At 32.7% G+C, this 21,307-nt stretch overlaps 1 protein-coding gene across 1 annotated transcript in view; it reads left to right on the top strand.

Moving 5' to 3' along the window:
* Positions 1 to 308: 308 nt before the first annotated feature.
* The window catches only part of rau (RA domain-containing protein rau), a 71,005-nt gene continuing 50,006 nt past the window's right edge, over positions 309 to 21,307 (top strand). The window contains exon 1 of the mRNA XM_089701718.1: positions 309 to 495. The gene's annotated coding sequence lies outside the window, so the exon portion shown is untranslated. The remainder of the gene's footprint in view (positions 496 to 21,307) is intronic.

The following is a 21,307-nucleotide window of genomic DNA, read 5'->3' as shown; positions in this document are numbered from 1 at the left end:
TTCTGGTTGAGTGAAGGAAATCAAAGCTTGTTCGATTCTTCGTTACACTTAAACAAAGCAAATCGAAGTATTTCTTTGATCTAAGGATCTAACACACGGTCTACAGACCACACACAGTTCCTGTAAATAAAGTGACTTCCGTTCATAACTCCTAATATGATCTGATTAGAATTCACGCACCATTACGTTTGAATTGAAAACAAACTTCAGGGCACGGACGCATATTATTATGAACGCGTTGCATCGACTCGCGCGCAGCCTCTAGCGGGGGCAAGGCACGCCGCGGCTCGCCGCTCGCGGCTCGCGCAATGCGCATTGTTTTTCATTCCGCGCCGAACCTTCGTGCGCGACACACGCGTCGCGTCGTTTGTCGTATCGTGCGCTTCCGATTTATTTTGTGCGTGTTTTAACTCTGTGACATGTGCTTTGGAATTGATTGAGTGACCGCCCTGGAGGGCTGATTTGTGCTTATTGTTATCGGAATAGTTTTATTTGGTAAGTACAGAATGCAGCTGCATAATGCGCTTAATGGACCATTGTGGTGGAGTACTTGAATTATTTCGTTAAGTGCTTACCGCCCAATACTGACTCTCTGGTTAGGGCTACTGGTGTCGGCTGTGAAATTTAATTGCCCTTTAAGTGACTGCTCTTAATCTTGACCTTCGTCGCTTTTAAGAAACGTCGGGATATGATTCTATAACCTTTAAATTCACTGAAAGGCAAGATAACGTTTAATTATAAAGATTATAAAAAAATTACCAATTATTTTATATTTGGAACCCAAATTCGTAAAAGATAGGTAGGTAGTTATCATATTTTAAACATTATTGTTTTGTTTTTAAGTACTTGAGTATTTTATAAAAAATAATACTAACAAATAAAAAAGGTTCTTACAAAGCTTTAGATGCTTAGCATCTTAACTTTTTACACCATTAACCTGCAGCGCCTTCCGAATATAGGTACTATTTATACAGGGAACAAAAAAGCTTTAGATTTTAATTGATTCCTGGGAAGTGGGGCTTATCATTAAATCACTCAGATCTTATCAATGCACACAGCATTCTCCCTGAATAAATAGTTAAACAATAGCAATAAATTAACGCATGTTTAAAATAAACGATGCGTAAGATAAGCCAAAATCACTGTATCTATTTCCGAGAATTTTGCTGTTAGGTCCCATATATTTATTAGCTTACAAAAATATCGCAGTAAATAATAAAGGCAGTACCTAAAGGCTGTATGACTTCATCTTAACCCGCGTGAATCATGGAATCCGCGCGAAGTAAAATGCAAAGGTCTTCTGAGTCATTGAACTACTTTCATACTTTGACCATTTAGTTTTTAATCGCTTGGCTTATGACAGCGGCTAACCGCATATTAGTTGTACACTCAGAGGAATGTACAACTGTAGTATTTAGTAATCTGTGGTACTACCATAGTATAAATAGAACGAGAGAGAAAGAGTTCTCTTTATACTATGGTTTGTATACGTAGTATATTATTATTAGTCTGTGCTATGGTACAACTGTGTACGTACAACTGTGATGGTCTAGCTCTGCATTCTTGCAAAGATTATGTACTAAATATTTACTATTGTGTGAAATGTTCTTTTGAATTTATGGTTGGTCATAGACAATCATTGTAAGGGCACTATTGTGACGAACTTCGTTATTGTTTTAACAATTTAACTCCTCTGATACAATGAAGCAAAATTACTAACGTCACCAGATGTGTTCTACAGACTCACTAAAGACGCAACTCTGACGTCTTATCACAAATTACTAAATAGTTACTACGTAATAATATGATAAATAAGCACAAGCGATATAACATGTCGTCCTAATCGAATGTCATGAACTAACAATAAATAAATGAGCTTTTATTTGTCAATAAAAAATACAGATAAAGCGCAAAAATATTTCCACCATTACTTTTATACTCTATGTAGGAACGTTATTGGATGATTTCATAGATATTTTTTTTAACACTCCATATCCAAGAACGATCATGTGGCATTATTTTGGTACCTATTAAGCGCCGTGCTTGATCATTAACAACAATGTGTTTTCACATCACGTATCGTCAATTTTTTTGTTAAAAACCCAATCTTTGACACTATCCCGAACCATAAAATTGAATATTCCTTTGTCGGTTTCAATAAATTCTATACAATACCTCTGTGTTTACGAGTTAGATGTGAGAAGAATTATTTGAGTGTAGGAAACGATAATTTAAGTAATAGTTAAAATTTAAATCATCAATTTGTTTAAATCGTTGTTAGAGGGAATACTAAACATTTTGGTAGTGTCCGTATAAATGTGTAAGATTTGTCACTAATCTTTAATGATAAAAGCTCACATGAGGATAAGGTTATTTGTATAGGATATATTATAATATGGGGTTGGATAGATTTCGTAAATTATTCAAATATGTCTGGATAAAAGGCAAAGTCCTCGTATAGTTATTAATCCAAAAATATGTTTGCGAGGTAGTCGTTTTAATTTCTCAAATGCGCAATAAAGATACAAATTACAATTTACATATTATGGGTTTTATAGGAGATAATAGCAGATAGACTAGTTTTATCATCTCCAGCAACCACTAACGAACCAGCGCTTTGTAAATAACTGTAAGCCATGACTGCAAGTAATTTACAGTCGTGTGCCTATTAAATTCAAGTGCCTTTATTAAGCTTTAAACTAAGGAATTACCCTTAAGTGGTTACACCTGGGTGACAAATGGGTTTTCCTCATCTAGGTAAAAATATATTTTATTACAGGCAAAAGTCATTACTCGTAACCGAATTCTGAAATCAAAATCACCGAATTCAGATTTTTTTTAATATTATGCTCTCATTCTAGTCAAAAACAGTATTCAGCGTTACAATATGTTTGAATTGAAAGTATGAAAAAAAATTAGACTAATTGACATTCGACCTTGGCCACAAAATTATGCCATTTGAGTTAACAAGGATGTAAAACAGTAGACAAATGTGTTAACTATAATCGGTCAACATCTGACAAAATGATTCATACATTATCACGTTTATGGCAACAGCATGTGGAATTACGCATGAACTGTGAGATATAATAGTTTTCTTAATATGGAGAACTCCGACCTTCTTAGCAAAGATTTTACGTATATTTCCAACAACTTTTTTATAATATTTAATGCCCATTTAGATAGACAACGAAATAAATGAGATGTAAACCTACAAACATTAAAACAGACCATATACTGCGCCTAGAATTTTGAAATCTAAAAAAAGCAATCGAGCTCTGAACCTGAATTTCCAATCCAGCTTACATCGGGATCTAGAAGAGGACAGGAGATCAATTACTGCTACGGTTCTATGTGAGTAACAGAGACGAAACGATAATCCGAAACGAGTCGATTTTTACGATTGCAGTCATCCCGTTGTCGCACAAATTGTTCAAGACTGCGAAGTAATTAGCAGAATATTAAATTGGAGTTATAAGGTCTATAAACTCGTCTTATAAATTTTAATTGCTTTAATTCTTCCTAGGAATGTTGTGAACGAGCTTCAACGATAACCATCATGAGATTGGACTTACATTAAAATTATCTCATGAAAGCTTACGGTATAAAAGACGTGGCCGTTACTTTTTTCGTAGTTAAGTTAATTTCGAAGATTAGTCACCGGTAGGCCAAGTAACTGGCAGAAGTTTTTCTTTTGATTGTTTTTGGGTCATTTTATAGTAATTAGAGATGGAAGACTCTAGTTATTGGTTCTTGGGTCTCTTTTGTTTTATTTTACCACTCAGAATGATTCTAGAGACTTTTACATTAGATAATATATTTTCGCACTACATATCATCTGGTTATAAATTTCAACGTCACCAAAATACAATGTGTTCATGCTATAAATCAATTTTGATTTCTCTTTAATAATGAAGCTACTGTTTATTAATGTTTACTAGTTCCGAAAAATAATGTTTTTGTACACATTCCATTGGAGATTTCCTAAGTCATTAATCTTCATGGAAATTAATATTTGTCGCGTATCATTAATCCAGAAAAGATAAATCAATTTACAAATAAGGTTGCACGCACACTGAGCTGGTATTTATTACCTACTGTATAATTAATTTCATAAATTTCTCAACATTTTTGTCGTGCATTGATCTATTTTCTCGTAATGTTATGATTTATGAACGATGCTTTTCACAATTGGCTTGTATTTCAGATTAATTTTTCGTATTCTTCGTAAAACTGCGCATTAACTCAACGCTCGCGCTCGTTCATACAATATTTTTGCACATTTTGTGTAAAACTAGTTTACAATAAATAGTCGCGTAGGCTTCACAAAACGAATGTTTAAATAGAAATTCACATTATAAGGATATCTATTATTTCTATCCGCTACCTAACGCAGCATCTGATGGTATCTCCTAGCAACGAGGCGCGTGTTTATACAGGACTAGAGTTTAAATAAATCCGCGCTTTATCAAACATCTTGCCTCTGTTTACCTCTGTTATGTTATGGTATGTAAGGTCGTGATCTTGATTATCGTTTACTGGTTTTAAAGGTTAAGGATCACTTTCCTTTCTATCTAAGTCGTCATTTGATATCACCGTTAGTTTTAGTACTTTAATTTTATAGTCTAGAATTTGATGTAACACATGTAGTTTTATAGATTTTGCGACTAGAAAGATAAAATTGAGTTAGGCAGCTACGGTGAAAATATTCAACAGTGGCGGTCCCAAAATAGATCCGTGTGGAACCATTACCAATTAACGGAAAACTATATTATTATTTTTGCTTACAGTCATAACAGATATTGACAAGACCGTTACACCTCATAAACACGTTACAATTTTTCAAAGAAGCGTACAGTCTTGCGCAAAAGCAGTTATTCCCGCGATTTCTGTGTTTTACACTGTTACAGATTGCATATTTTTGTGGGAACCGCAGCACAATGCTGTTGAGAGGGTCTCACGCTCTCTGGGTGGTTCTTGCGACATTTCGCTCGAAATCAACGCGTGTCAATGCGCATTGATCATAACTGTACTGTATACAAGGTGGTTACGGTCCTGATCTTATATTATTAAACTAGCTCTGCTCCGCGGCTTCACCCGCATTGCTCCGTTCCTGTTGGTCTTAGCGTGATGATATATAAATATAGCCTTCCTCGATAAATGGGCTATCTTACACAGAAATAATTTTTCAAATCGGATCAGTAGTTTTTCAGATTAGCGCGTTCAAACAAACAAACTCTTCAGCTTTATAATATTAGTATAGATTAGGCTGGTAAATGAACCACTCTGTATTTTGCACATTTAGAAGCTCTGGAAGAAGTCTAGTTGGTCAATAAACGTTTGAGTTTAAGAGGAACGAGGAAGTATCAAACGTGAATATGTTTGGCACGAAATGAAAATCATTTGAGTATTTTAATGTTTGTTATTTCCGAATTGAATAAAATTAATAAGTAATTACATAGGCAATAAAAACGTAAATTACCCTAGCTTTATCACATACTTGACCGAAAATGTACATAAATTGTTGACAATTTATGTACATTTGTGCCTTGTGCCTTGTGATTTTAGATATAAACTTTGCGTTCAACCTTCACCTATACAACGTTCTCTATTTCACCCCCTATAAGCATTGTTTCTCCCTAGGTATGCTAATATGTAATTAATATATTTAATAATAATTAAACGCTAAATGCGACGATAAAGTGGCATTTTCAAGAAAAAAATTAAAATTGCAATAACTCTTCAACGGCTAACTTTTGGATATGGTATTATAAGATCAAATCAGTTTGTTTTGACCCCTACTACACGCTCTTAACAGGAATAGGTCGACTGAACCTGTAACCCTGTATAACTAAACATACATACCCACTTTCCTATTGCACGCCTCATAAGCGAAGCGTTGAGGTGGGTACTACTGTCACTTCGCGCAAAACATCTGATTTTTCAAACTTAAAATGTCTTTATGTATCATACATTGCACTTGTAAGATAATACATACACACACATATTAAGAAAAAACACTATTTTTAACGTTCATGATATTTTTGATGTCATTTTTGTTATTTAAACTAGTTAAAAAACAGTTTAAAAAAGTTCTGTCTTGGACGTCCGTGTGTCTGTATGTGCGGATCCTTTTTCTTGTTAACACGATATCGACCGAAATACTTTACTAATCGAGTCTTTTTTTTTCTCTTACGCTTGAGTATGCTCAGGAATAGAACCCTTTCATTTTTCAGGGTCTGATTCGATGTGGTTTAATTGTTATTAAATAAACAAAAATAATAATTAATAAATATTTATTAAAAAAAAATTATGAGGCGTGCACTTTTGGATTTTCCAAATTATTTTCTACTGCAAGCGTAATCTATAATACTCCGATTGATAAATCATTACTTTTATGTCAAATCAATCGATCCATAAATATTAATGAACGATCGAATAAATTAAATTACACTAACTGGATGAATATTAACTATTCTTGGTAATCGTTTTTACTTATTTTCGTAATAACTATTACGCGCTTGGATTTCTACTGATCTATATTCATTGAATAGGTACCTTTTGCATAACTTCCTTGGTATTGGATTATATTATTATCTATACTAATAATAATTAGAAAGCTGTAGAGATTTTTTGTTAATTGTTTGTTTGGTTGGTTGAACGCTCAAATCTCAAGAACTTTTATCGAGGAAGGCTATATATTATATTATATCGGGTAAAACCGCTAGTCTTTTATATAATATATTGTAGTATTAACTCGAACACATAAATTATGGTATATGAACAGACACACAACAGAAATATATGCTTTTCACATTAAGAATTAAGTAAATGGCAATATGTAGTTCTGCTTCGAAGTTTAAATCGGAGATGGTATATACCTATGCCAACATCAGTATTTCGTATGATAATAAATTCTATACCCATTCTTATGAAATCAGGCTTTTAGCGTGATTTTACGTTAATAAGTTGTAAAGTGATTCTCAGAAGAAATCATGAGATGCTGCGTGTGATTCAACAATCAACAGTGACTCATAGTTCATCGATATTGATTCTAAATTATTCTAATGTTCTATTACCAACGTGAAATAAACGTATGAATGAAATATACTACGTATACTATTGCTAATTTAAATACTACTTTAAACTCTTACTATTACTTATTTAATTATTATTCGTAGTATTACATTAACTCTAAGGATCTAAATTTTGCTCTTATGTCTTAGAATTTGCAAACGTTATTCATTCACATTGAGAATATTATATTATGTCTCTGTTGTGGTCATGTACAGTGAAAGTAATTCTCCCTGATACAAATCCAGTTTTTGTTTCAGCTTATAATATAGAGCAAATAAAATAAGTACCAGACAAAAAGCAAACATGAATAAGAAAAACACATTTTAAAAACGAGAGAATATTTTTGTGTCATAAGTTCTATAAATGAATACACAATTCGCAGTTATTTGTACTTTTTATTATTATTTACTAGCGGTCCGCCCCGGCTTCGCCCGTGGTATATGTTTACGTTTTCTCTACATAAAAACCATCCTCGTACTTCAAGGAATATAATAAAAAAAGAATTATCGAAATCGGTTCAGCCGTTCTCGAGTTATGCGCTTACCAACACATTTTGCGATTCATTTTTATATACAGTAGCACCTCGTTAAGTCGAACCTCGATAAGTCAAAAACCTCCAAATCTCGAAAAAATGTCTTGTTCCCTTCCCTTCAAACCCGAAAACCTCTATTACTTGAAATTTTGCCCCTCTGTTAGTCGAAATAATAACCGAGTCCCTCCAAGCCATTTTGGTACATATTTTCACTCTATAACTCGAAAAATCAAATTTGACCTCTGTATCTCGAACATAGCAACGTTTTATTTTACAACCTTTATAACTTGATGATTTGGAATTTATTACCTCTATTGTTCGAACAAAAATAAAATACCGACTTTAAGAATTTGCCGACAGTGCAAGTACACTATTGTTTCTTAGAAAACATTTTAGGAGTATACGATAATTAATTTATGACTCACGAAACACGTGTTTGCGTTAAGTATCTGATGACGAAATTATCGATTCAGTAGCTCAGAAAACCGATACTAATGATTAAGATGACATAGAAGACGTGAATAGTACATGCGCTCCATGGGTTTCCATCAAAGAGGCAAGAACCGCATTGAATACCTTACGAAATTTTATAAAGCAAACCAGTATCTTTGAAAAAGAATATTATATTTTCTGCTCTTTATAGATTATAAAATGCTAGAGAACAACCAAATTATCTAAAGCAAAAAAAATACTGACTTTTTTAATGCCATATTTTTTATTTTAAAATGATTTGAAATAATGTTGATTTATAATAAATAAAAACATGTTTGTGACCTCTGCAAGTTGAATTTTAATTTATTTTACCTCTGTAACTCAAATTTATAAGAATAAACCTCAAACTCTTTATGTCGAATCAAAATCCGCCTAATGGCTGGTTCACACTTTGATTAGTGCGAGTGCAGGTGATGAGTAGTACTACGTGTGGACAGCGACTGTTTAGTGCGAGTGTTTAGTAGGCTGTGTAGTAAAGTGAATAGAAGCGTGTTCTATTTTTTTGCGAGTGGACTGCGAGTAGCCACGTCCCGCGCGCCCTCCCTTCCCCCTCACTCGCAGTGTGCCTGCCTAAACACGTCTGGACAGGAGTGTTTAGTGTTTAGTGTTTAGCGTAGTGTGTAGCGTCGCGAATTTCACCATTGTCCTGCACTCGCACTAATCACCTGCACTCGCAGTTGAATTGGACACTACTCGCACTACACACCTGCACTCGCACTATACACCTGCACTCACACTAATCAAAGTGTGAACCAGCCATAAGTCGAAATCCTCCATAAGTTGAAAACTCTATAACTCAAATTTTTTGGCGTCTCCCTTGATATTCGACTTATAGAGGTGCTACTGTATAAGAAGATTAAGTTAACGTTTCATTCTCAAACAATGTCAAAGAATCCCTAAACACAATCAATTGTCTTTTGTTTTATCAAGACAAAAACATTGACACAAAAATCACAAATTCGAACGGCCTTCTCGACCATTTATTTGCCCGTAATTAAAGAGAATTAACCAATGCCCGTGAAAGTGTATGTTTTAGAAAACAATTGGTTTCGCACGCGACGTTGCGTGTATCTATTGATACTGAAGATCTTTGGTTGAGAGCTTATCTAGCCGACATTCAAAAAGGAGGTATGTTCGTCTGTTTGTGTTTGTTTTGGTCGTGTTTTACTTGCAACTGCGTTTCATGTTAGCTATTACTTCACTTGTTTTTTGTAAAAGCTCATCATAAGTTTAATTTAGAATAAAAAAAATATATCAAAATTATTAAATATCAATCAATAAATATAATAAATAACAGGAAAAACAATGCTATCAAATAATTTCCATAAATGACAATGATGATATGCATAAATTTGGAAATTTTCCTGCGATAATTCAAGGAAACAAGACCAAATAATGTATTATAACACCTTCAATAATAAAACGTCCCGATTCATTTCTGTCCATAGCATATCTGTGGGTGTTAAAAATACAATATTTATATTTGCTTAGCTATCGGTTACCAGCATCCGTTGTTATCAAGGTTAAATGCTGATAAGGCTTTAGCGCCAGACCCTTCTAAGTTTAACACTATTAGCTTCGCCTGTATGTTTATACTAGCTATCCACCCGCGGCTTCGTCCGCATTTTCAAAGAAAAACCCGCATAGTTCCCGTTCGGATGGGATTTCCGGGATAAAACCTATCCTATGTGTTAATCCAAGTTACCTTCTATATGTGTGCTAAATTTCATTGTAATCGGTTTAGTAGTATTTGCGTGAAAGAGTAACAAACACACACACATCCTCACAAACTTTCGCATTTATAATTATATTAGTAGGATGTAACCAACTTAGACTCGATTACGGACAGATTTAATAAAATCTTTGTACACTTATCAAGGATCAATAACGATACAATAATTTCATGAGTTTATCTTATTAAAGCGTGTTATTTAGGTGTTTAAAGTTTTTTAAATTATCTGTTATTTTTCTATAAAAAAGACACGCTATGCAAATTATTCTTCTCACAGACTGCACATAAATTAATTATCATAATATTTTAAATTTTAATTATTTAATCCCAACTTAATGCACAATAAAAACTACAATTACCTATTTTGTCGACCCTGACCTTATACGATTGTTGGAAGTTGGAATTGAAGGTAAAATCGGGGTTTGTTTGTTTTAATATTTACTATAGGTAAATACATATTTTGTATTAAATTACTTCAGTTATAATTTTAATTTTATATCGACCAGCTTTACACTCTGGCTTGGTCTGTGGTCGAAAATTGGCCGTGTACTAACTCAGAAACCTTCGTAGGCGCATGTACGAAGATCATCTTGATGATGAAATGCATTGTTTACGAATCCGTAAAGGACTTACAAACATTTATTTTTATAATTATAGATTAAATGTCTAAATATGCCAATGGAACACACATTTGAAAATATTTAAAAGTGATTCAAAATGCACAGATAATCCAACCTGCACTGTTTAGCTTAGATAAGGCAATACCAACAGTATAATATATTTGGGTTAAACCCTCGTATTACAATTGATAACAGACTGCCCACTATTTGATTGTTTATTTTAGTGGTTATCTTTAGAATTGGAATAATATGAATATATTTAATTCTATTTCGTTTGACTGAGCTCTTAAATTTACTTTAAATAAAAGTGTATTTTAGAAGATAATACTTATTTAAATTTGTTCAATAACATTTAATTTACATGAAGATATGTATTAGATTAAATCTCTCATCTTTGTCCTTTATCTCAATTGATTCATCACGGATTGTGCAACTTCCCTCTTGGGATGAAATGTAATATGAATTATTTACTTGTTTATTATTACGAATATGTAGTATGGATCAGCAGAACATAGTTATTAGTTATCTACGTATTTTGTAGTATTGCACGCCTCATAAGCGAAGCGTTGAGGTGGGTACTAACTACTACTGTCACTTCGCGCAAAAAATCTGATTTTTCAAACTTAAAATGTCTTTTTGTATCATACATTGCACTTGTAAGATAATACATACACACACATATTAAGAAAAAACACTATTTTTAACGTTCATGATATTTTTGATGTCATTTTTGTTATTTAAACTAGTTAAAAAACAGTTTAAAAAAGTTCTGTCTTGGACGTCCGTGTGTCTGTATGTGCGGAGGATTTTCTTGTTAACACGATAGCGACCGAAATACTTTACTAATCGAGTCTTTTTTTTTCTCTTACGCTTGAGTATGCTCAGGAATAGAACCCTTTCATTTTTCAGGGTCTGATTCGATGTGGTTTAATTGTTATTAAATAAACAAAAATAATAATTAATAAATAATTATTAAAAAAAAAATTATGAGGCGTGCACTTTTGGATTTTCCAAACTATTTTTTATTGTCTACTTATTGCTAAACAAATCTCTTCTTTTATGTATAGTTAGGCAATCTAAGAGTTAGGCTATAAATTAATGATGAAATTTGCTATTATTAAAATACACATAACACATCTAAACTCAAATTACTAAAGCAACTCTTACCTTGATTGTATGGTGTAGTGTCTACGGACAATTATTTATTGCCTTCCATATTACCCAACGAAATTGATATTTGGCTACAAACGCAGTAACTCATTGTCAATTATGCGGTATTTATGTAATACTATCAGGTTCGTATTATTTGCATTCGGGTTTGCGTAATATGTTGCAATTTGAAATAATTTACGCGGGAGATACAAATATGGGGTCCATAAATTATAGAACTGGTCTGGTTATAGATCAACTTGATATATGATGTACAGTGCCACAAACTTATCTGACCCGGTGGCAAAAACTGGAACTACGTGCCGCCATTTTGAAATGTCACATTTTCACAGACTTTTCATACGGAATCATTACGGAATATTTTGTTTATATAAAAGAAAGCGACATCAGTGACACTGTCACCGGGTCAGATAAGTTTGTGGCACTATAAACTGATGGATATCGTTTATTTGTCAAATTAATATTTCTTTACTAAATGTCTTTTTAAACAAGCACTTATATCAAATTATGATTTCATCAAAAATTGATATAATACAACAAACTTATAATTTTATGTAAATATTTTTGTCTTTTAGTTATTATTTTTCTACTTACATTCCAAATTCAAATACCGCGGCATCAACAAATTTGACATTTCATCACTGACAGTACAACGTCAGTTTTGACAGTTCAAACGTCAATCTGACATCTTCAACCGCGGGCAACTAAAAAAAAGTGAAACAATAGGTATACGTCCAGTAGTTTAACGGAACAGTCAATTGCTGACAGTTTAATTCTCCCCGATTTGCTCATTGAACACCCGGTAGCGTTGGCGCCGCGGTCATTTGGCTCAATTGCTGGCGGCCATTACTCATCCTTGAGATGTACCCAGATGATTTAAATTGACGCAGAGTTATGCCACCTGCTGATGAATTATCGAAATGAGTGGATTTTGTCTTGAGATGTTATAGTGATATTTATTTGTAGGAAATTATTTTTTTTTATTTATGAAAAGAAAAGCTAATACATATCACTACGTTTAAAAAATTTGACCACCTATGTTTTTAATCTGGAATGGAAATATTTTAAATTTTAATCAGTTGTTCCTATTATAGTTTGTGTCGTTTCATTTATAATTGTTTGATACACTTTAATACAATAAATACGATAATTCATTAAGTTAACCTTATACGAGGTAAGATGATATAACTATGACAATAATACTTTTATCGATCAGAGAAATTATAATACGCTTGAAATCTGATAGCGGATCTATGTAAGTAATTTCAACAGTTATGTAAGCATACGTTTCATCTTAATTGTCTTTGGTTATTCTCTTGTGTATTTTGATTTACTCAACAGTAAGTACAAATATTATTATTCCAGGCAAATTTGCGTGAAATAAAACATCCGTGATGGTTTATATTGCTACCAAATTATGAGTTTAGATAAATTAAGATTAAAAAAGGGATATATGTTTTCTCTTTAATTAGAATAAATAAATAGTAAATAGTGATAATTTTCTATATTCTAAAGCACGCGTTAAATAATAATCAATAATAGAAAGCTGGAGATTTCTTTCATACCAATCATAACTACATAGTACAAAACAAAGTCGCTTTTTCTGTCCCCAGGTCCATAGGTATGGTAAATTTTTATAACTACGCAATGGATTTTGGTGCGTTTTTTTAATTCCTAGATAAAGTACGATACAAGAGGAAGGTAATATATTATATTACCTTCCTCTTGTATCACTACACCATACCTAATAAATTATATATACATATTATACCTATATAATTTATTAGGTTTTAGACAAAGCGATCGAAGCCGCTGGCGGAAAGCTATCATAAAACGTTCAACCAAGCGGCCTGTCTAAAATTATGTTTTTTACTATAGTAAAAACTATTTTATCTATGCTCTATGGTTTATCAGTCTATAAACTTTTATCGGTGCAACGCGCGGTTTTGTAATTTATGGCTTTATCTATGGAATATTGTTAACGACGGAAAGCATTTTGCTGCAAGATATTTGTTCCAGTTTTTACATATTTTTGTTTCAATATTTACTTGTTTCTTTTATGTTGAATAAATAAAATTCTTATACAAATATAAATGGATGGAACAGTTTTTTAATTACCACTTTGGATTTTTTTCCTTAGAAGGAATTGTCATGAAAAAATACAAACTTTCACTGTTCGTACATAGTGTGGGATATATAGATTGACTTGGTGAAATTTCAGTTAATTTCAATTTGAAATTCAATATTTGTCGCCAATATGACGATAATTTATGTAGGTATTGAGGACAAGATATAAGATTTTATTTCGTATTTCAATAGAGAAGCATCGTATTTAGAGCGGAACATTTTCATCTTCTCGTATACGTTTTTCAATCACTCAGGCGTATCCGGTATAACTAACACGTGTTTATTGTAAACACATTTACATATTTGCAATTTAAAATCCAAATCTATTTGAATGACGAAATCTACAAAATCTACACACAACTGTCAAATATGGCGCCATTCCCTAACGGATAATTAAAAAAAAAAACAATGTCAAATGTCAAAATTATTTGGTGTTTCGAAAATGGAATGGCCAGTACATACTTATAACTTCTTTTTTTTTAAATCTCTTTTCACGCATGCTTGCTGATGGTGTGAAAGGTTGAATCTGGTAAGATCATCTCTCGTTACCTACGTATTAGTCATTTGCGTTTTCCATAATAATATTAGTTGTAGTATAATTAATACAGAATATTAATTACCTTCAATTAAATATCAATGTCTTTTAATTATTCATATTACATGGATAACGAAACATGACGCGTTTCGCTGTATACTAAACATAATACGCAGAATTACGCGTTTGCGGTATTTGTATCATTTTCTGACGTAAACAATATCTCTTAAACAATGAATGATGCATTTGCCATTAAATAATTATCAGATTTCTTTTTACTTGTACTATTTCTTACACAGAAGTCGTGGGAAGCGCACAAGGATGTTAATTGGCCTTTAATTGAAAACAACCCGACAGCCAAGCGATCGCCTTGCTGATATTATAGTCTTTATGCGTTCTATTTACAAAAATATATTTTATTGTTAGAGATCAGTCGAGCGCGGGAAAATAAAAAATAGTATTTTTGGCGCCAATTTGTTTTCAGCCAGTATTGTTCTTGATCATAAAAAAAAAACTTGTAAGAAAAGGTTTTACTGTTTGGAAAAAGTCTTGAACGTCTTTGCTTCCTGTGATTTTAAATTACAGAAACGTTAAGTAATCTATACTTTAACATCGCAGAAAAACTCGCGATGTGTCTAATGACGAGGAATCACACGGAACATATGCTGTTTACGAGTTAATGGCTTGATAAAGTAATTTTCCTTGTAATTGAGCGTAATTTGCGAGGTTGCGTGACACGGTCGATCATGTTGGATGTTTACATGTTCATGTTATGTAATGGCGCTTATTTTATATAAACACATGTGCATCCTCAGTCTTATTTCATGTTGTTTCACATAATTACGTCAGTCAAACTTTATAGGAAGAGTTGTGTCAGTGAATGTGAACTTATTTACAAAAAAGACGTGTGACACTCGGGGACTGCCGCGGTAAAGCATGGCTGGTTCACACTTTGATTAGTGCGAGTGCAGGTGATTAGTGCGAGTGCAGGTGTGTAGTGCGAGTAGTGTCCAATTCAACTGCGAGTGCAGGTGATTAGTGCGAGTGCAGGGCCAGTAGTCTGTACAAATTAGTCGGTAATTACCGATAACTAATTTATAGTCCCGTCTTCAGCAATGAAAATGATGTCGCTTAATACCTCTCCCCAATTTGATGGAAGTATACAATGGATACATATTTGTTTATAATTTTTATTCTTCACAAAACTTTCCGTTATGCGTAAAAATATTTATATGATAATAGCCTTGTAGTAATGCATTTTTATCTAAATTAATAACATCATTATTTCAATTCCGTAGATATATGAAAAATAAATAAAATATAGATTTCATGGATTTGGAAAATCATTTCTTTGCAACACATTCGAATATTGTCAAAACAAATTATTCTTTGACATTGTCAATCGTTATGATACCGACGTTTGATCTCGACAAGATCTCGAAGGCCCTTCTCCCATTACGCTACCGGTATCCTCCACGTCCGTGACTAGTTTAATTGGTCGCTTTTGCGTCGCGTTTCGCGCGTATCTCTTCGGTAGAAAGATAAAAAATTCTTATCATCATGTTGTAGTTCTCGTGCGGCTATAAAACTACAATTTATGTTTCTTTCAATATATGGATGAATCCTGCAGTACCTACTTCCTACTTTTAAATCGTCACTGGAATTGCTCGACATAGCGTCCGTCTACAAAAACGAGGCACAATAATGATGAATTTAGTCATTTTTCAGTCGCATAATATGTGAGCATCGGGTAGCGAGCAAATATCTAACTAGTATTCTACTCGAGTATCGTATTCTAGAAGTATCGTAATGGGAGAAGGGCCTTACGGTTTGTGTGGATTTGTAGATACGGTTGATAATGTCGGAAAAATTATAGATTATTATAATTTTATAATAAAAAAGATATTTCAAACTTCCGATGTTACATGATTTAACGCAATATTGTTTTCTCTTATTTAATGTTATTGCAATTAAAATAAAATAAACAAATAATGTTTTATTTTTAAGATGGTTTCAAAATTTTATTGATAATGTTAAGAAGCCTCTTATATTATATTAAATAAATATTAAAATACATATGTAGTGTACTGCTGTCTGCATTTATTCAGCCTAAATTATTGCATTCATATTCGATTAATTTCTTTCTGAACTTCTAGGATAATACAATTATACAGATGAATACAAATAAAACGATCGAATTAAGAAAAAAATTTATTAGAAAAATTTAATTTAACAGTTTATAATAGCGTAGTTGAAAATTTGGCTCAAAACCATCATCTCTCATCAACATAATTCTAGTAACTTGTTCATCTGTAAATTATAAAATTTATAGATAAATATTTATATTTAACACTTAAATAATTACCCGTGAACCGCTAAATCAATTGCATATATTCATCCTTTGCTTATTGCACATAATATAATATAATATGTAATAATACAAGCTAAAAATACAAGTGATACAAATTATCCGTTCCGTCCTTAGTTTTAGTTCCGTCCGTTTCTATAATGTCTTAAAGATTTCTCGAAAGGCTTCGAATTGAGCAGAATTATCTTGTAGAGCTTTTAGAGTCTTTTGATTAGAATTTTATTGCACTTCACAAATAACAAAATATTAGTAATCTAAAACTAATAGCTTTAACTATATAAAAACATAACGCAGATTGATGTTTTCTTAGGATATTTTGTTATCCCATAGATTTATAGGATTTTTAAGAACATAATTAAAAATTATCCTCTTGAAAACACAAAATTTATAGATATTAATTATTTTGATAGAAATATTATTTTGATTGATTGATGTCAAATGTCAAAAAAGTAAATAAGGAGATTGCCATACATGGAATTTTGGATTCCATGAATATGTGATAAAAAGAACATTAATCAAACGATTGATATAAAAAAATATCGAATTTGATTAAAATTAAATTAACTGCCATGTTTTTTTATGCATAACATGTGCTTTTTTCATATGCAATTATATTTGTAATAATGCAAAAAAATTATGTAACTAATTTTAATTTACTATATATTCCATAATATCAGGGTAAATTTCTTGAAAAAACAACACTAAATTTTTTAGGTCCATACTATAGTTACTGAACATCGTTAGTTACCGACCGTTTTCGGTCGAGATCGATGTCGATTAATGTGTCGAGACTACACCTACAGGACAATGGTGAAATTCGCGACGCTACACACTACGCTAAACACTAAACACTAAACACTCCTGTCCAGACGTGTTTAGGCAGGCACACTGCGAGTGAGGGGGAAGGAAGGGCGCGCGGGACGTGGCTACTCGCAGTCCACTCGCAAAAAAATAGAATACGCTTCTATTCACTTTACTACACAGCCTACTAAACACTCGCACTAAACAGTCGCTGTCCACACGTAGTACTACTCATCACCTGCACTCGCACTAATCAAAGTGTGAACCAGCCATAATAGCTATTGCATGCTGTGCCTTCAAGCCACACCTCCGCGCCCGTCGGAGTGGGGAGCGTGAGGATTTTTCGTTACCGAATTTCTGGATTCGGTCCCCGCGCTCAAGGCCCGCGATAGAAGCTATGCTATGCAATAGCTTAAAAATGGTTATAGGTATGGCTGAACGTTATTGCTATTCTTATGCTATATTTTAAAGAATTTCCAATAACGCACCTAATTTGTGTTACAATATTTAATTATTCGATGTTCTCATAAACGACTAGAAGTTTTCATATAGTAGCTTGAATTCGCTTAAAACTGTGGGACATTTTTATTTTTAAACGTTTTCTTTTTAAATAAATAAAAGATGGAAACAACACAAGAATTACAGCTTTCTCAAACAATATGATTATGTATATTACATCCTCCATCATGCACCGAAGAAAGTTCAATCTAATAATGACATTGTAACTTTTAATGGCGACATGTAAAAGTTAAATTTCCCTTTGAAATTATTATCTGTATTGTTTTGAGCTTCTTGGATAAATGACTATGAATAGATCACAGTATAGAAAGATTGGGATGATTTATCTATACTTCTATACTAATATTATAAAGAGGAAAGGTTCGTATGTATGTATGGTTTTCACGCATAAACTACTGGACCGATTTTGATGAAATTTGGCACAGATAATCTTTAGACCCTGAGAAAGAACATAGGCTTTTATTGCGAAATATGTACCACGGGCGAAGCCGAGACGGGCCGCTAGTGTTTATTAAAAATAATCCTTAATAGAGTATCTAAGATATGTACGTCGGAGTAATTTCTAAAATAATATCCATCAAAATGTGCTTTTAATAAATCAACAATGAGTTCCTTGAATTCCCAATTTGCCACCTTTCAGCAGTAAGCTTATTGTGAATTATTTAGTTATTGTTCTAAATAAAAATATCAATATACGAATAATGCAAGACAAAGATATTTATACGACAAAAATCGTTTTTTAAGTGAAATAAGCGTAGAAAGTTAATCGCTAGTGATCGCTAGAATTACGTTATAAACGATGTTTCAAGAAAAATTGCTGTCCGTAATTACGATTTTTTGTTTCGATAATTATTTGTCGTTTAGTATTCGAAAGTGTATAATATTGCACATATAAATTAATGCATTTGATTTATTTAATATGTTATAAATTACAGTTTATTAAAATAGGAAATTATTTTTAATGTTCTTTTTACATTTTTAAACGATTGTAATGGCTAATTAATTTATTAAAGCATATTTCACCAATCAATTAATAAAAAAAGACGTGTGGCACTCGAGGACTGCCGCGGTAAAGCTATTGCATAGCATGCCTTCAAGCCACACCTCCGTGCCCGTCGGAGTGGGGAGCGTGAGGTTTTTTCGTTACGTAATTTCTGGATTCGGTCCCCGCGCTCAAGGCCCGCGATAGAAGCTATGCAATAGCTTAAAAAACATTGTAAATTTTAACATTAAACGTTATAATATTTCACATGACCGTAACACGAAGGAAATAAACTTTCACTGTACAATGAAAATACATTTTCAAATGCAATAAAAATGGAAAGCCATAAAAGGAACATGTACCTTATAAAATAACATATAACAAACGCTTTCTTTACTGGTTATTATTAGCACAGATAAGGCAAAACGGGATTTTATCTGTAGACTTATAAAAACACCGTGAGAATCAGAGGACATGGCCGTTTAATCACTGTCTTGTTATTGTTTGAGAAAAAATAAACCTGTATATTGGAATGCACGTATTAATTATTAATATGTAAGGACTAAGGTGTCTGTTCGTTTGAGTTATTGCATTTTGTATGAAGATATTATGAAATGATATAATTTTATGAGAAATGTTGCTGTGCTGTTGTGTGTATGTGTGGGTGCGATAATAATATACTTATCGAGGTGTGAGTGAATTTATAAATATGTATATTGTATATGGGTCATGTCTATTAGTTAGGAACTTTTTTTCTCTAAATACAATTACAGTTGGCAAGTTTTGGCTGTCTCTATAAAGAAAATAGTTAGGTATCCTTTTTTTAGGGTTCCGTAGCCAAAATGGCAAAAACGGAACCCTTATAGTTTCGTCATGTCCGTCTGTCCGTCTGTCCGTCTGTCCGTCTGTCACAGCCGATTTACTCGGAAACTATAAGTACTACAGTGATGAAATTTGATGGGAATATGTGTTGTATGAACCGCTACAAAAATATGACACTAAATAGTAAAAAAAAGAATTGGGGGTGGGGCCCCCCATACATGTAACTGAGGGATGAAATTTTTTTTTTCGATGTACATACCCGTGTGGGGTATCAATGGAAAGGTCTTTTAAAATGATATAAAGTTTTCTAAAAAACATTTTTCTTAAAGTGAACGGTTTTTGAGATATCAGCTCTCAAAGTCGTAAAAAGTATGTCCCCCCCCCTCTATTTTTATAACTACGGGGTATAAAATTCTAAAAAAAATAGAGGTGATGCATGCTAATTAACTCTTTCAACGATTTTTGGTTTGATCAAAGTATCTCTTATAGTTTTTGAGATAGGTTGATTTAACTGTAATTTATTATATTTGCTGCTACGGAACCCTTTGTGCGCGAGCCCGACTCGCACTTGGCCGGTTTTTATTTTATATTGTCTTTGCACAGCCCTTTCAAGGCCTCTAAAGTTCATTCTCTTCTTGGAATCGACGCAGATATATTGCAAACGCCTTCATTAGTATTTCATCCTGTACACAGGGGACAATAGCTTGACTTTTTACGCCAGCTAATCTCGACAATGACCTTCAATGTACAGACAAACGGTTGAATTTCCCATGACGCGACTGGTTTATCAAATGCGAGATACCGTGGTACGAATAGTAATAGCGCTTTCATAATCTGTACTAACAATAGCTTATTTTATCTGTGCTATAAAATCATGGTGAATAGTCGATGGCTTTTCTATATTTTATGTAATTTCTATATTTTATAAAGGAAAATAAGAATAATAGGAGCATGATTTTCTTTTAATTTCACAGTAAACTTCATCATAAAACTTACAGTTTCCCGCCAAACAATTTTGGCGCTCTTTTTAATCTGTCAGTGTCAAAAGAGCAACAGATATTCGCATTGCCATAGACAAATTGCTCGCATATAATGCAAACTATTTTCACTTTTATGTGTCAGTAATGACTCCAATAACGATTTATAACTAGAAAATAGAGTATCGGTCGTGCGTATCGGTGTTAATATTCAGATAAATACCTCTGATGCAACGGAGCGTGTACATTTAATTTCGTTCAGGAATTTTTATCTCCTATTCGAATATTTTTTTTTACGATTCAGATTAATTGAATTTTCGAACGAGCACAATGGATTGTAATCTGTTTTTAATCCACCGGTATAAGAAAAAATAATGGATACCTATTTTGGAAAATATAATTAATTAATAAAATCACATCTCCTATGAAATTAGAAAACAGTACGTATTTGAATAAGATGTAAATATATTGTATATTAGAAAAATAATAAATCGAATATTCAACAAACGATTTTGCTGGGCGTCTTCCCATAGCTATAGATAATAATTATCGT

Source organism: Colias philodice, chromosome 2, assembly GCF_061535455.1.
Source record: "Colias philodice isolate Cphi_HAF_F1 chromosome 2, ilColPhil1 Martin Lab GWU primary, whole genome shotgun sequence".
Taxonomy (NCBI): Eukaryota; Metazoa; Arthropoda; class Insecta; order Lepidoptera; family Pieridae; genus Colias; species Colias philodice.
This window is presented reverse-complemented; position numbering and strand designations above follow the sequence as displayed.